Source organism: Silene latifolia, chromosome Y (genome assembly GCF_048544455.1).
Source record: "Silene latifolia isolate original U9 population chromosome Y, ASM4854445v1, whole genome shotgun sequence".
In the NCBI taxonomy this organism is placed as follows: domain Eukaryota; kingdom Viridiplantae; phylum Streptophyta; class Magnoliopsida; order Caryophyllales; family Caryophyllaceae; genus Silene; species Silene latifolia.
The window spans coordinates 48,242,040-48,259,918 of record NC_133538.1 but is presented as its reverse complement, the minus strand read 5'-3'; positions in this window follow the sequence as shown (position 1 = coordinate 48,259,918).

The following is a 17,879-nucleotide window of genomic DNA, read 5'->3' as shown; positions in this document are numbered from 1 at the left end:
AACCCACACCCACAATCACCCTCGGCCTCGGCAGTCCAGATCCGGTGAAAGAAGAAAGAAAGAGGCGAACAAGGGGGCTAGCGGTGGTGGTTGGTGGCCACGGTCTCGTCTCCCTCCCTCTTCTCTCTCGCCATTTTTTTTTTTTAGTTTCGTATTTTGTTTTATGCATTAGTTATTTTCTGATTTGGATTTATTTATCTCCGATTTTGTGTTTTTTTTTTATATTTCATTTTTTTTTCATATTGGAGTTGGTTAATTTTATTTTTTCACAAATCTCGTATTTTTTTCAAATATCGTCTTCTTTTATAATTTTTCAAATCTCATATTTTAAAAAATCGTCTTGTTATATATTTTTTTTTAGATTTATGTTTCAGATCTGGTTTTGTTGGGTTCCTATTTAATTTTTTTGGGTTTTTTAGTTCTTTTTCGAGATCCTTTTATTTTCCAGATTTACACTCGTATTTCTTTAAATTTACACTCGTATTTCTTTAAAGTTACACTTCTTTTTTTTGGTGAAATGTAAGTATATTAAAAAAGAGGTATAAAAATACAAAGTCCATATAAGATAATTACATAAGATTTTTCTTTTCTAACCAAGTAATTTCCATGATCTTCATGTGTAATCTATCCTTGCTGTTTAATCGCGTCTTTATATCATTCATGATCAGTTTCGCCACCTTCTCTGGTAAAAGCATGGTCTTCTCCATTCTGCTCCTATTCCTCTGCATCCATACCTGATACACATCCCCCATCACCAAAGCTATCTACACTCCCCTCTGTAGTTTAGTCCCATTTCTCTGGATGCACCAGTCCATGACATCAGTGACAGGAAAGCAGCTCCCAGTGCACTGATTTATGGCCTGAATAATCTTGCTACTGTAAACACAAGCAAAAAATAAGTGATCTTTGTGCCAAAGAGCCGCCCAAACGAGCCAGCATCTATCCTCTATATCCACCCCAAACATGATAAGTCTAGCATTAGTATGAAGTGCCTCATGTGCCCAAAGCCAACCCACAAAGTTATGCTTAGGGATACCCCAAATGTTCCACACTATCTTCCTCCATCTGACCTCTAGTTTAGCCCCCCTCAACCATTTGTAGCAGCTCTAGGGAGTATATCCCTCAGGTCTATGTTGCCAATTCCCATTAGAGTATCCTGCAGCAATCTCATTCTTCACTCCACATATGCGCCTCCAAACCCAACTAGAATTTATACTAGGATTGTAATCTAACCAACTCTTCCCCTTCAGATAATTCGATTTCACCCAATGAACCCATATGGTATCCCTCTCTTCAAACACCCAGTCCACTAACCTGCCAATCAAAGCTTTGTTCCAAGTTTCCAGGTCTCTAAGGCCAAGGCCTCCTTCCTCCTTTGGTCTACACACCTTATCCCAAGCTACTAAAGGTGATTTCCTAAACTCAGCACTACCATCCCCTAGGAAATTCCTACATACGGCTTCAATCTTGTTAATGACCCCTTTTGGAAGAATGAAAAGGGAAGCCCAATAGGAACAGACATAAGTAAGCACTGACTGTACCAGTGTCAATCTGCCAGCATAAGAGAAATTTCTAGCACCATAGTTATGGATTCTACTACAAATCTTTTCCACTAAACAATCACAATCCTTTTTCCTTAGCCTTGTGGTCTGAATTGGCATACCTAGATATCTGAAGGGCAAATCCCCTTCACTGAAGCCTGAGACACTCAGTATATCCTGTTTGAGTGATTCAGACACTCCACTGAAGTAAGCATTGGATTTACTTGCACTGACTTCAATCCCGTGGCTTTGGAAAAAGTGGCAAACGACTTCAAAAGCAACATCATTGAAGATGCATCCCCTCTGCTGAACATTAAAACATCATCAGCAAACATTAGATTTGTAAGCCTCATTTGTTTGCACATGGGGTGATACCCAAAATCATACTTTGCTGCAGCATACTTGAGGGTCCTAGTTAGATACTCCATACACAGAGTGAAGATAAGGGGTGAGAGGGGGTCTCCTTGTCTCAAACCCCTCTTTCCAGGAAAGTACCCAAACATCTCTCCATTAATGGATAAGGAGAAAGAAGCAGTGGTGATACATTGCATCACCATACTTCTGAATTTAGCAGGGAACTTCAGCTTAATCAGCAACTTATCCACAAACTCCCATTCCACAGTATCATACGCTTTTTGCAAGTCTATCTTGAGCATACATCTAGGGGATGTTGAGGGTCTTTCATATAGTCTAATGAGGTCCTGGCAAATCAGGATATTTTCCTGAATACTTCTCTGTTGAATAAAAGCCCGTTGATTCTGATCAACAATCTGAGGTAGCACCCCTGCCAGTCTAGCACAAAGCAATTTGGAAATAATCTTGTAAAGGACATTGCAACAAGCTATAGGCCTAAACTGCATCACTGTCTGGGGTCTTTCACACTTAGGAATTAGAGTTAAATTAGTTGCATTCAACTGTTTTAGGAGCCTCCCATTAGTGAAAAAATCCATGATAGCAGATATGATATCAGGCCCTATTTCTCCCCAGGCATCCTTGAAAAATTTACTAGTGTAACCATCAGGTCCTGGGGATTTATTATCAGGAATAGCAAACAAAACTTCTTTAATTTCAGCTGGGGAAACAGGTCTGAGTAGAACATCAGTGTGTGCTGCAGTACAGTGTGGCCCTTGATCAATAATACGCTTGTGTATCCTGGTTGTTTCCTTACTGGATCCCAACAAGTGCTGGTAGTAGCTAAGAAAAGCACCCTTAACTTGATCAACATTATCACACAGCTTCCCATTCATATCCTCAATCATAATAACTCGGTTTTGGTTCCTTCTTTTCTTAATGGTGTTATGAAAATAAGCACTATTTGAGTCCCCTTCCTTAATCCAAACACTTTTTGCCTTTTGATGGAGGAAACTTTCCTTAGCCAAACTCTTAAGCTTGAACTCCTGGATAGCATCAAACTCCTGTTGGACCAGATGTTGATTAGTAGGATCAACCCCCAACTGCTTTTGCAATTCCTCTACCTTCTTCTGCAAGATATCAGCAGCCTTCTCAATATCACTGAACCCCTCTCTATTCAGCTGCTTCAGGCCAGGTTTGAGCTGCTTTAAATTTTTGACTACCCTGAAAAGTGGAGTACCAGTAACTCCTCTATCCCAATAACGTCTTATAGTAGGCAGGAAATCCTTAGAACATCCCCACATGTTAAAGTATTTGAAGCTGCTACGACTCTGAACACTGGTACTACTTCTGATTAAACATGGAGAGTGATCATATAGTCCCTCAGGCAAGAAATAAGCATACAAATCAGGATAATGATCACACCATGCCCAATTAACAAGGAATCGATCCAGTCTACTGTAAATTTTCTCTTCAGGTCTTTGTTTATTGTTCCAAGTATACAAGGAGCCTACTGCAGTTATATCCAACACCTCACATTCCTCAATGCATTTCCTAAAAGGTTCAATTTCAGCTGCACTTGTACTGCCACCAACCCTTTCACTGGATGAAAGAACACAATTAAATTCCCCTGCTATAGCCCAAGGACCTTGGACCTGTGCAGCAATTTTTCTCAAGGAATCCCAAAGAGGATCCCTCTCCATTATTCCATTGAATGCATAGCCCATAGTCAGAAAAAAGACATTCTTATTCAGCAAAGATTCGACTTTCATGTGGATGAATTGAGCATTGTACTCAATAAACTGAATTCTGAAAATCTTAAGCTGCCAAATCACCCATATCCTCCCACCACTATGATACCCGTTATTGGTTGAAATGCACCAACCATTATTGAAGCTATTTACAGCCCTAGCATAAGCCTTGCTTTTTATTTTTATTTCCAATAAACCAAATAAACCAACTCCTTTATTCTGTAAAAAATGATTAATACTTTTTTGTTTTCCTACTCTATTCATTCCTCTTATATTCCAAAAACCCAAACTATCCATTTAACCTCAGGGGGGGAATAACATTACCATGAGTTACAGTCTTCCTTCTAGAAGGAGAAGACAATACCTCCTTGTACGAGTGTGTTCCAAATTCTTCTATGTGATGGCCTTCATCTTTATCCCTCTGCTTGGTCAAGATAGAGAACCTCTTTACAGGAGTTCTGGATACTGACCCATGCCTGATAGGAGCTGTACCAGACTGCTCTGGTTGAGGTTTTTGCATAGGTTCAGTCTCCACAACTGTCTTTTGAACTATTGGCCTCCAGATTTTCTTAACCACAATAGTACTCTTCTTATTGATCTCACTCCTCTTACAATGCTGCTGGTCATGCCCCATTCCTTAACATTTTGTGCACTTTATAGGCCTCCATTCATATTCCACCTCCACTTGTACAACATTTCCATTTTCATCTTTGAAGGAGATGTTATTTGGAAGCTGTTGATCCACCTCCATTTCTACCATCACCCTCGCAAATCCCAATCTCGTCCTCTCCTCAGTTGCCAAATCACATTTCACATATTCTCCTATTAATTTAGCAATTTTTGGTAAGCCCTTGCCCCAAAATTTTAAAGGCAAGCTATGTAGTCGTATCCATGCTGGGACCTTTTTCACATCCTCCTTTGTCAATTCCAAATCTTTACTCCAAGGTCTTACAATCATTGGCTTATTGTCGAATAAGAAATGTCCAGCCTGTAAAACCTTATCCCTCATCTCCATAGACTTGAATCTTACAAGAAAGACTCCATTTGGCATAAATGAAATCTTATCAATATTATACTTTGTCCAGATGCGTCTTATGAACCCCTCAATCACCTCCCAGGGTGGATTGGCTCCTAGAATGAAACAGTACACCGCCTGTTTCCAATATTCGATCTCCTCCTCCACATCCTCTGGTAGCAATTGCAACATTTCAGCATGCTCTGTTTTACTATCATCTTCCTCCTGTGTCTGTTGTTCCGGAGTCTCTTGCACCATTGAAATCTGCTCTTCCTCCTCTTCATTCTCAGAATCATCATACTCTGTTTTCGTATCACCTTCCTCCAGGGTTTGCTGCTCTTGTGCACCATTCTCACTAGCATCCTCCTCTTCATTCTCTGACTCCTCCTCGCTTTCTGTCTCAACAATAAGTTCAGGAATTCCTACCATTTCATTAATATTCTTAGTTTTTCCTCCTTCCTCCCCAGTTGGACCAACTGGACGTTCCAAACCATTTTCACATTACTTCGTATCCACTATTTCTCCACTTTTAACATCCGGTGTCTTCTCAGGCGAATTAGCTATGATATTCCGTCCTCGTAGTGTCAACTCCCGTTGCCTTTGCAAGCTAGATTTCCTAGCCATGGCACGAAAATCTAGGGCAAAATCGTTGTATCTCTCTATGCCGTCATAAGTTTCTTTCTCTTAAAGTTACACTTCTACTCCATCAAAGTTACACTCATATTATGAAGTGTAAATGTGGTGTTTTCAGATCTGATTTTCTAAAGTTACACTCGTATTTCTTTAAATTTACACTCATATTTCTTTAAATTTACACTTATATTTCTTTACAATTACACTCGTATTTCTTTACAGTTACATTCATATTTCTTTACAGTTACACTCGTGAAATATCTCGTTTTTTTTCCAGATCTATTATAGATCTTTTTGTGGGTATGAGTTGGTGGTGGAGGACAACGGTGGTGGTGTTTGTCGGTGGTTGGACTAAAGTTTCACTCGTAAAGCACCAAAGTTACACTCGTAAAGGACAAAAGTTACACTTAAAGGACCAAAGTCACACTTGTAAAGCATTAAAGTTACACTTGTAAACCTTCAAATTTACACTCGTAGACCTTCAAATTAACACTTAAAATACTACATTACACTCGTAAGCATCAAATTTACACTCGTGACATGTTAAGATTATATAAATTCAAATTTCTATATAGAAAATTGCCTAAAAAATAAAATTTACACTCTTAAAATATTATATTTACTCTCGTAAAACATCAAAGTTACATTTGTAAAATGTTAAAATTATATAAATTCAAAATTTCCGTCACAAAAAAATCCAAGTTACACTCGTAAAGCATCAAAGTTACACTCGTAAAATGTTAAAATTGTATAAATTCAATTTTTTTGCATATAAAACCGCCATAAAATCTTTCACAAAAGAAATCAAAATTTCCGTTACAAAAAAAAATCAAAGTTATATTCATAAAACTCATACAACATTAGATTTACACTCATAAAATTTAAAACTCAAAAGTGATTAATTAGGGGCTAGAGAGAGAAATACAATTTAATTAGCGTGTAAAAAATTGATTAGTGATAAAAGTTTTTTTTTTTTCAATCTCAACCATCCATTTCAATCCAACCATCCACATTTTTTTCCTTTTCTTTTGGGTAGTCTTTAATAAATTCTCCCTACATCCATCTTAACCATCCCATTAGCCTATCTAATGGCTGTCACAGGGACTTAGGGACTCGATGGAAGAGGATGACTCATAAGAACTCCCCCCCCTCTCTCTCTCTCTCTCTCTCTCTCTCTCTCTATATATATATATATATATATATATATATATATATATATATATATATATATATATATATATATATATATATATATAGAGGTAAGATCTAATGAGTCCACCACTTCCATTGAGTCCATAAGTCCCTCTAAGGGCCATTGGATGGACTAAATGGAAGGTTGAGATGAATTTGATTAAAGGCCATTAAAAAGAAAAGGAAAAAAATGTGGATGGTTGGATTGAGATGGATGGTTGAGATTGAAAATTACCAAAAAAAATTACCACTAATCAAATTTCTACACACTAATTAATTTTTCTTTCTCTCTCTAGCCCCTAATTAATCAGTTTTGAGTTTTAGATTTCAGAAGTGTAAATGTAATGTTGTATGAGTTTTACAAGTGTAAATGTGACGGAAATATAATTTTAACATTTTACAAGTGTAAATGTGAGGTTTTACGAGTGTAAATGTAACATTTTTAAGAGTGTAAATTTGATTTTTTGTGACGGAAATTTTGAATTTATATAATTTTAACATTTTACAAGTGTAAATGTGAAGTTTTACGAGTGTAAATGTAACATTTTAAGAGTGTAAATTTGATTTTTTGTGACGGAAAGTTTGAATTTATAGAATTTTAACATTTTACAAGTGTAAATGTGATGTTTTACGAGTGTAAATGTAACATTTTTAAGAGTGTAAATTTGATTTTTTGTGACGGAAATTTTGAAATTATAGAATTTTAACATTTTACAAGTGTAAATGTGAAGTTTTACGAGTGTAAATGTAACATTTTTAAGAGTGTAAATTTGATTTTTTGTGACGGAAATTTTGAATTTATATAATTTTAACATTTTACAAGTGTAAATGTGATGTTTTACGAGTGTAAATGTAACATTTTAAGAGTGTAAATTTGATTTTTTTTGTGACGGAAATTTTGAATTTATATAATTTTAACATTTTATAAGTGTAAATGTGATGTTTTACGAGTGTAAATGTAACATTTTAAGAGTGTAAATTTGATTTTTTTGTGACGGAAATTTTGAATTTATATAATTTTAACATTTTACAAGTGTAAATGTGAGGTTTTACGAGTGTAAATGTAACATTTTAAGAGTGTAAATTTGATTTTTTTTGTGACGGAAATTTTGAATTTATATAATTTTAACATTTTACAAGTGTAAATGTGAGGTTTTACGAGTGTAAATGTAACATTTTAACAGTGTAAATTTGATTTTTTAGTCAATTTGAAGGTTTTAGAGTGTAAATTTTGTCCTTTGAGTGTGAATTTGGTCCTTTATAAGTGTAAATTTGTCCTTTACGAGTAAAACATTAGTCCAACTACCAAAAAACGCCACCGTCAACTTTGTCCTTTACGAGTAAAACTTTAGTCCGACTACCAAAAAACGCCACCATCATCGTCCTTCCCCACCAACTCATATCCACAAAAAATATGAGTGCAAATTTATATAATTTTAACGAGTGTAAATGTAAAGAAATACAAGTGTAAATGTAAACAAATACGAGTGTAAATGTTAAGAAATACGACTGTAAATGTTAAGAAATATGAATGTAAATTTATAGAAATACGAGTGTAAATGTGAGAAGATACAAGTGTAAATGTGAGGAAATACAAGTTTAAATTTAAATAAAAACGAGTGTAAATGTGAGGAAATACAAGTGTAAATGTAAAAATTATGAGTGTAAATGTAAAGAAATACGAGTGTAATTGTAAAGACATATGAGTGTAAATGTAAAAAAATATGAGTATAATTAATATATTTATTAGATCTAGAATAAAACTCATGATAAAACAACATCAACAACACTAGATCTAATAAAGAGAGATTGAAAAAAAAACATCTAACAAAAATATAACATTAAATCTAATAATAATAACAATAATAATAAACATAACACTTTATTGTTGAAAAAAAAAAAAACAACGGCAACAAACACATAACATTTACTAGATCTAAGAATAAAATATGGTAACCGTCTTTACAAAAACATAATCTCCTCATTTGTTTTATAAAAAAGTCACCTCCTCTCGCTTGTGTTTAAAAAAACACAGATTTGTAACTTTTTTATAAAACAAAGTGTTATGTTTATAAAAAAACACAGATTTATAAAAAACACAGATTTAAAAAAACCAACGCCATTCTTCCCAGAGAACAACACGAATGACTTTTTTATAAAACAAAGAACAGGAGAGAAGGAAGAAGAAAGGAAAAAAAATTTAAAAACAAAAACTCAGATCTCAGTAACAAAGAACAACACGAAACAAACCAAAATTTTAAAAACAAAAAAAAAAACGAAATCAGAAATCAGTGGACGGGTTGGACGGCTGTTTGACGGTGCGTGGTCGAGTTGATGTCGCCGGTGTGGGTGTCTGGTTGTTGTCGCTATTCAAGACAAACCAACGCCATTCTTCCCAGATCTGAAAAAAAAGGAGACGGTGGTGCTGCTACTAGTGACGGCAGATCTGGTGTGGTGTTTGTTGCGCGGTGGTCGTGCCTGTCGGAAGGGGCAGGGGTGGTGTTGGTGTCGAGAGGACGTGGGGGTGGTGGTGTTTTTTGGTTGTTGGTGGTTGGTGGCGTGAGGGAGAGGGTAAAAGGAGGTGGTGGTGGTTTCGGCATAGGTGGTTGATTTGTGGTGGTGGTGGTTTCGGCATAGGTGTGTGTGGTGGTGGTGGAGTGAGGAGGGAGGTGAGGGTGTGGTGGTGGCAGAGGCGGCGTGGCTGTACAGGAGGGGGGGCCGGTTGGTCGGGGTGGGGTGGTGGTTGGTGAGGATGAGAGGGGTGATTTATTTTTGGGGTTTTTTGTTTTTTAGAGAGATGAAAGTAATGGTAATTATGTGGGATGAGAGAGAAGTGAGTGGAAAAAATATGTTATATAGTAAAATTAATGGTTGATTAGTGAAGGTAGTGAGGGAAAGTGATTAATTAGCTTCAATCCCTTCCATTTAGCATTAATCCCTCCCTTTTCCCCTTCAATCTCAACCCTCCATCCTATCTTTTCAATGGCTCTTAAGAGGACTTAGGGACTCAATGTTTGTTGGTGGACTCACTTGATCCTTCCTCTATATATATATATATATATATATATATATATATATATATATATAGGAATGGGATCATGTGAGGATACACCATCTTTTTGAGGATTGAGGATTTCATTACAATATCACTGGTTATTCAATACAATATCCCAGGTTATTCGAAACAATATCACACGAAAAAAATAGTTGAGCAAAAAAAATATTTTTTTTTAAAATTTTTTTTTTTGGGACAAGTCAGATTTTATCGTGATATTGTATTGCCATCCTCAATCCTCAAATATTTAGGAGTTCTCACAGGATCACATCTCTCTCTCTCTCTCTCTCTCTATATATATATATATATATATATATATGTGTGTGTGTGTGTGTGTGTGTGTGTGTGTGTGTGTGTGTGTGTGTGTGTGTGTGTGTGTGTGTGTGTGTGTGTGTGTGTGTGTGTGTGTGCGCGCCCTAAAGGCACATGTTAATAACCTTAATATGGTATGATTAATAATACATTCTTACTAATTATGGTAACAATGAGTTTATATTTGAATATCTCATGAGAATATGTTGTTAATCTTACCATATTAAGGTTATTAACATGTGCCCTTAGGGCACATTTAAGAAAAAACCCTATACGGGTTTTCTATCCTATGCCCAGTGGGCATAGGTTAAGAAAGCAAAAATAGAAAGATTTAAATGTTTTACTTGGGAAAAAAGGTAAAAGTAATTGTATATTAGAATTTCCCACAAAGACATCATTAAATTCTTTCTTTTTTGGCTTTCTTAACCTATGTCCAGTGGGCATAGGTTAGAAAAACCAATATCTAATAAAAATATATATATATATATATATATATATATATATATATATATATATATATATATATATATATAATGGGTTGAAGCGTTGTGGATGGGCCACGTGTCAACCCAGCTTTAAATATAAGTATTAGTTACAGTTGAACATTAAATATAAACATAATAAATGTTGTATAAATCTCAGCAAAATATTAATTATAGTTTAATAAATTTTATTATAAAATTACATTATATAATTACGGTGATTTGATTCTACTTTTATTAACAAATTATTTCTGATAAATAAAATGTAAATAATTACATTCATTGCGAAAAATGCTTCAAATTTAGTATAATTTTCATTATATTTATTGAAATCTTTTGATTTGTAGAGTTGATTAAAGTGTGTGTCTCATAATGTTTTATGTTTACGTAAAAAGACATTTTGAGAAAGTTATAAAACTTAGACCATCAAATCCTAAGAAAAATATATTTGGATGAGTCATTGTATTTCTTAAAAACATAACTTAAAGAAAACTACTTTATGTGTTTATGTGGGAATGAAAAAACATTATATTGCGTGAAATTGAATACATATGAGATTTTGATAGGTTTAAATAGTGTGATAACGAGTATGTGTACGAGTATGTATGTACACAGTGATCACGAGTACATTTGAATAATCAAAACAAAAGTAATGTTTATTAAATAATATAGTTTTATAAACGACAAGTAGAAAAAAACGTTACTTTTTTCTTTAATATCTTCAATTAAAATATATATACGTCAAGTATAAATATTGATTATGACTAACTAAATATTACTTTTAGTTAAATATTTTACATGTTATCTTTTAGATACATTGAAATTAAACCTCAAAAAATATTATTTGAGAAAGCTTAACCTATTTTATTTAAAGGTAAAATCTTAAACATCATTTATATATAATTGTTTAAAAATACAAAATGTGCAATTCTTATAGATATGGTTTGACACATAACACGTGCAAGTCACAATCAAAACAGCTGAATAAGTTGAGTTTGAACTCTATATATTTGATACATAAATATCACACGTTATACATAAAAAATGAAAAATTACATAAAGTTATATTCACATCATTTTGAACAAGTATTAATTGATTTGGAAAATAACGTATCGTGAAATGGTATAATTTGAGAACCAATGTTGACTGTTGTATTATTCTAATAAATTTTATTTTAATTAATATGATATTTGACAAAATAATTTATAAAACGCTGATCATATGTAATTAATGATCACTTATTAGTTTTAATTAAAATTGTATGTATTTTATTTTAAAACATTGAAGTTAAACCTAAAAAAAATTAATTTGAGAAAAATTAATTTATTTTTATTTATACGTAAAAATACTAAAGGTCATATATAAATTATGTTATTTTTCTTCAATTATAATAATTAAATATTAAAACAAGCCGCGCGAAGCGCGGGATAATAACTAGTATATATATAAAACCGGGTTGAAGCACTGTGGATGCGCCACGTGTCAACGCAACCATAAATACAAGTATTAATTAAAACACAACATTAAATACAAACATAATAAATTATGTATAAATCTCAGCAAAATATTAATTATAGTTTAAGAAATTTTATTATAAAATTACATTAAATAGTTACGGTAATTTGATTCTAAATTTATTCAAAAACTATTTTGATAAAAATTCTAAAACGAAAATATTTACGTTCCTTGCGAAAAATGCTTCAAATTGAGTATAATTTTCATTGTATTTATTGAAATATTTTTTTTATTTGTAGAGATGATTAAAGTGAATGTCTCATAATGTTTTATGTTTATCTAAAAGGATATTTTGAGAAAGGTATAAAACTGAGACCATTAAATCCTAAGAAAAATATATTTGGAAGAGTTTAATTGATTGAAAATAAAGTTTAGGGTATTGCATGTGCCCGGGGGGTTTCAACCCCTCGTCACAAAAAAAAAAAAAAAAAGTTTAGGAGTGCACTTAGTGATAATGACAACAATTAGGGGTATCATGTATGTTTTAAAAAGTGTAGGAGTACCACGTAGAAAGTTAAAAAGTTGGGGGTACCATGTAGAATATCCCTAAAAAATTTGTTGTAAGACGAGTTACATGGCGTTGAGGCTTTATATTAACTACAGACGTTGTCGTACAAAATCAGGAGTTCCTCAATATAAGAAAAGCATACGTACAACTTGTCCTATCCAACTAAATTGTTTAATTTGAACTCCGAAAATTGTTTAATTTCTATACCACTTACATTCTCTATCTATCACAACTATTATTCATATTTAACATTTTTAAATCATTACTCTTTAGTCTGTACTGTTTAACTTAGAAACTTTTGAACATTTGGTATAAAAGTTTTGAACATTTAGTACAAAAGTTCTAAACCTTTGATATAAAGGTTTTGAACCTAGGGTTCTCACGGTTATAATAAGAAGTAGGTTCTCATAGGATCCTCTCTCTCTCTCTCTCTCTCTCTCTCTCTCTCTCTCTCTCTCTCTCTCTCTCTCTCTCTCTCTCTCTCTCTCTCTCACTACTACAAACCCCTTACCTTCCCGACGCTTTATGGTCGACGCTTTTAAAGGCGTCGACCCAATTTTCCCCCATATACTATTTTATTAATATAATAATAATTTTTAATTAAAAAATCCCGCTGACTCCATAGGGTTTCATTCTCGCGCTAATCATTTCCCAAATATTTTGACTTTCCCCCAAAATATCAAACCGCCTGCTATTCAGCTATCAATTTCGCCCCCATACCTTTCACTCAATTTCCCTCAGAAATTGTAATTAATTAATCAAAACCTAATTCATTACTATTCAATTGTCCTACTATTCATCTCCAACAATTGCTCATCACAGTGAATTGGGAGACTCGTTGATCATCATCGTCATAAGCTAAATAGGTATATAATTAATCAAAACCTAATGTACGCTTGTGTTTTATTTCTTGCTTTCGATCGTTGTTCCATCATCATCGCAAGTTTTTGTATATTGTTCAATCGTTGTTTCATCGTCATCGATCTCGAGTAGCCGGGTTGTTTTATTTAGCATATATAATCGTGCTGAAACAATGATTTGAACAAAAACAAGCATGCCTCTGCCAATTTTAATGGACAGTGAGTATAATCTAATTAATTTCAATGGTCTGCTGCAGTATAAATTTAGGGAAAAACTTGATTGGAAAATTGTTTGAGTAAAATTTCAAAATTGATTGACAATATCTAATTGAATGTATGCTTCTGTTTGGCCTGGTATGTTGAAGTAGAAAAGATTTTGGATGGAAAGCCACAAATTAGGGATTACCTGTATTTGTTAGGTGTTTGACGAATTGCCTGATAAGGAACTCTTAATGGGATATTTTTTTAATAGTCCTTGGAAAGATCATGTTTTCTGTACTACTTGAGGCAAATCGTGTAAATCTTGCCAAATACCAGAATGTAATGAAACTTACATTAAATATGTCCAATTTGGCCTTTTTGGATACTAGTTCATACCCAGTATAATCATTCTTGCTGCACAAGATGACATAAGCAAGCTGATTTTGAATCTTTCGTTTGAACACGAATCTGCCAAATTTCTCTCTGTTGGGAGTTTTTACTTCAATGTTAATCACAACTTTAATGAGTGACATTGTGCAAAGATACAAGTTAAAGAGGCAAATTGAGAATGCACAAAGTGATTGAACATACAAGCAAGGCAGAGGTGTCGAAAAAGCAGAATACCTAAAAATATATGATATCGGAGATGCGGGTGGCAGAAGGAATGTTGAAATTCTGGTAATCAATTGTAGTGAGTTTTAAGTGATTATCGTTGGTACGATTGACTCTGAACCTGAGGAATTGAACACAGCTTGTTTGGGAACCACTATTTGATTCTCAAATCCAAATTTGGTCCAAATCTAGTGTTTGGGACACTGAAAATTTTTGGGTTTGGATTTAAATAAAATCCACAATCATTTAACACAAACTCTTATAAGTATAAAGCAAAAACCATCCCTTACCCTGTCATTCACAAATCCATTCCTTTAACTATCATCCCTACCAACATCTCAATGTTTCTTCGATGGTCTTCTCATTCCTTTCACCTTCATTGATTTAATCCTCATCTCAATTTCATCTTCATTCTTTACTGATGCTTGACATATTATCGCAAATTTGGCTGAGATTCGGCATTTATTGAAGACTAAGAAGGTCTAATTTGGTGATTATGATTTAATTGATAGGGCTTTACAAATTGATACAGAGCAAAAGAGTTTATGCGTACTTGAGGATTTTATTTTCGAATCCGACACCGATTTATACTAGGTCTAATCTAATACTACTTTATTCAATGGAGATGATTTTGGAGAAATGAGATTAATCAATGGGCTAATTTGGTGAAATAGGATTAATATGTGGGATCATTTGAAGAAATGAGATTAATTTGTGGGATAACTGTTATGCACATCACTTGCTTTTTTATCAACAGCAGTTTTACATTCAGTATTTTAAATTCTTGTCTTTCCCAAACAATGTATTTGCATTTCTAAAGTTTAATTTCAGTTTCTAAATTTGAGATCTAGTATTTAAAATGAAATATGAGTTCCCAAACGCTACCTGTCTTTTAACAATAATTGTACATGATCATCCTTACAATAGAAACTGACGGAGTGACGGGTGATGAGAATTCTGTCATTGTATACTTGTACATATTCGGCCCTAGTTTTTCATTGTGTATATTTAAAATATGAGCCCGCGTCAAAATCACTAGTCAGTCCTTCCGCCATTTATGAACTCACTGGAGTTTGCTTGATAGTGAAGCGGTGAAGGAGATTGAGATAGAGGGAAAAGCAGCTTAATTAACATGTTCATTTTTAATGTTAACAGCAAAGTTAACCGTGTTAGGTTAGAATCCCTTAACCGTAAAGTTTTATAGTTGAGGACCTTAATTGAAAAAAATTAATACTACAGGTCCTTGTCTTTGGGTTAACTCTCAATTTCACTGGTTTCATTGCAAAAATAAAAAAAGTCTTGATTTCCCTAATAAATATAACATTGAATAAAAATGATGACCCGTAAATCGTAATAAATAGAGATGATAGATTTGGGGGTGTATTTGTTAGAATTTCAGAGGAATTGAGTTTAAGGGCATGTAAATGTAGAATTTTTAATAGGAAGTACCAGAATGTCATGCTGCTAAAATAACATACGATTTAATTTTGGTTAACTAATGTAATTTTGTTGTTTTGCCATATACACTTCTCTCATTTCGTTATGTTTTTTACTACTTTACCTCTGTCATTTCGTTTTGCCGCTTAACCTCATTATTGTGATCTTGGAACTAGTATAGATTGGAAAATTGATCCAACATTCCAACTAATCAATTCACTATACCTGATCACATTAGTTTCAATCAAATTTCAAAATTGATTGAATATTTGATGGATAAAATCTAATTAAATGTATGAAACATAGAATCATATGCCCATTTTGAGTCTAAAAGGGATACATATTTTTTGTTTTTTTGAGGAAATTTCATTTTATTTTGGTTGAAATGTGAGGTATATATTAGAAACAACAAAAGACAAAATTGTTTTTTCTACAAGGAAACAATATGTTAGCTAATATTCGACTGAAAACATAAAATATAGCTATACTAATAGAGCCAACTAGCCAGCTCTATTTATCCAAAATATTCTACCATTTAGCATCAGAATTGTGAACTGGATGCTGAACTTTGCTTTGAGTATAGTCTGCACAAAGTTGATGATCTCTTTAACAATTGTTCCTGGACTATCCACCTGCATCATTATTCTGCTTTTGTTCTTCTGCTGCCATATACCATAATAGCAGAAAGTAACAATAAGAAAGTAAGCTTTCCTTCTCAACTTCGAGCCTTTCTTTACTCCTCTTCCCTGAAGTGCATCACTTTAGAAAATCTACAATTTACACCAAGTCTCAATCATCTAAAGAATAATTATGTTGTAAGTATAATTGAAAAAAAAATGTGTTCATGGGTTTCTTCATCCAGTTCACAAATATAGAAGTTACCAATCCTGAACAACTTTTCTTTGACATTCATTACCTTATGCATAATCAACCAAGTAATGATTGAATGTTTAGGGATATTTCAGGTGCTCTAAACTTGTCTGTCCCAGTTGCGTTTCATAGTTTTTTTCCCTCTGCCATTGTAGAATCCATCTTTTAACGTCTCCTTAGCCTTACAAATTATTTTCCAGTTCCAGGAAGAGTCATCTTTAGGCTTATGCTGCTCCCAATTCTGCCCTCTACTATATACACTACTAATCCATTTGACCCATAGAAACTCAGAAATTTCCTTTGATTCCGCTTTCAATGAAAAAATTTCGCTCTTTGTTATGCTTACTATTTTGTGCAAATTTCTGAAACTTATCTTTTTTTTTTTAGAGTTATTAATAAATATTGAGCAATTACTTCTTGTATTGGGCGTAAGTATAGAGAATTCGCATAAAATTGAGATACTGAGAACATTAATTTCCAACATAAAAACTATGCATATCAGAAAAATAGTTAAAGCAGTAGTAGGCGTAAGTATAGAAAATCGCTGCATACCTTAACAAGAAATGTGCCAAGAGGCAGCTTACTAGCTTGAAGGTCCCTTAGTCTCCTAAAAGTCTCGAGTTTGTTAGCTAATATATCTAGCCAAGGCAGCAATTTCTCCTGTCATCAAAAAAGAAATCTGGTTTAAACCACAAAACAGATCTCAACCCCTTCTTGTGTTCGCTCTCATAGTCTCATGTTTAGACTCGGCCGAGGTCCCTTTCTTCTTATTCTTTTTACTACTTTTCTCTCTCCCCTTCTTAATTCTCAGACTCGCATACCAGCTAGTAACCGAGTATTCCCGAGCTATCCAATTTTGAATATTACGAGCCTCTACAGGTTATCCTTTGGCTTGCATATACGTTTCCATCCCCAACTGATTTGTTTGGAAACGTATTGACAGATTATTTTTATCATTGCAAGACTATTATATATATTAGTTCATTATTTCTGTTGCAAATGGTTTATCATAATTTCAATAGATATGCATGATAAAATTTTGGAAAATCATGTTCTCTGAATGCTTGAAAATTAAGCACTAGCATAATTTTGATTTTCTTGCCTTTTTCTTTATTAATCTATTCACAATCGATGTGAGCCTAAAAAGTGCATTTTGGCCTTTATGGTATAGTTAAATATTTCAGGAAAGTATTTGATAATCCTTAATTAAGATTAACAACAGTGGTTACTGTGACTCTTTAATAGTCAGGTCTTATAGTACTTTATATTGTACTCCGTAGTATTTATTTATCAGTTTATAGTCTTTAATTTCAGGGCAAGATCCGGATAATTGGAATTTGGACCAAAGTTTGGACAGTGACGCTACTTCAGTAGTTTTTACGGTGGGTATTTCGAATTACTATTTTAGTTTTCATTTATTATTAAAACTTTGTCTTTTTTACTTTAGCTACAATAAGTAAGCCTTGTTACTTTGACATCACGTAATAATTTCGTTCTCGTGTATGTGATTGATACTTTTATTCTACAATGTTCTGATTATGTGA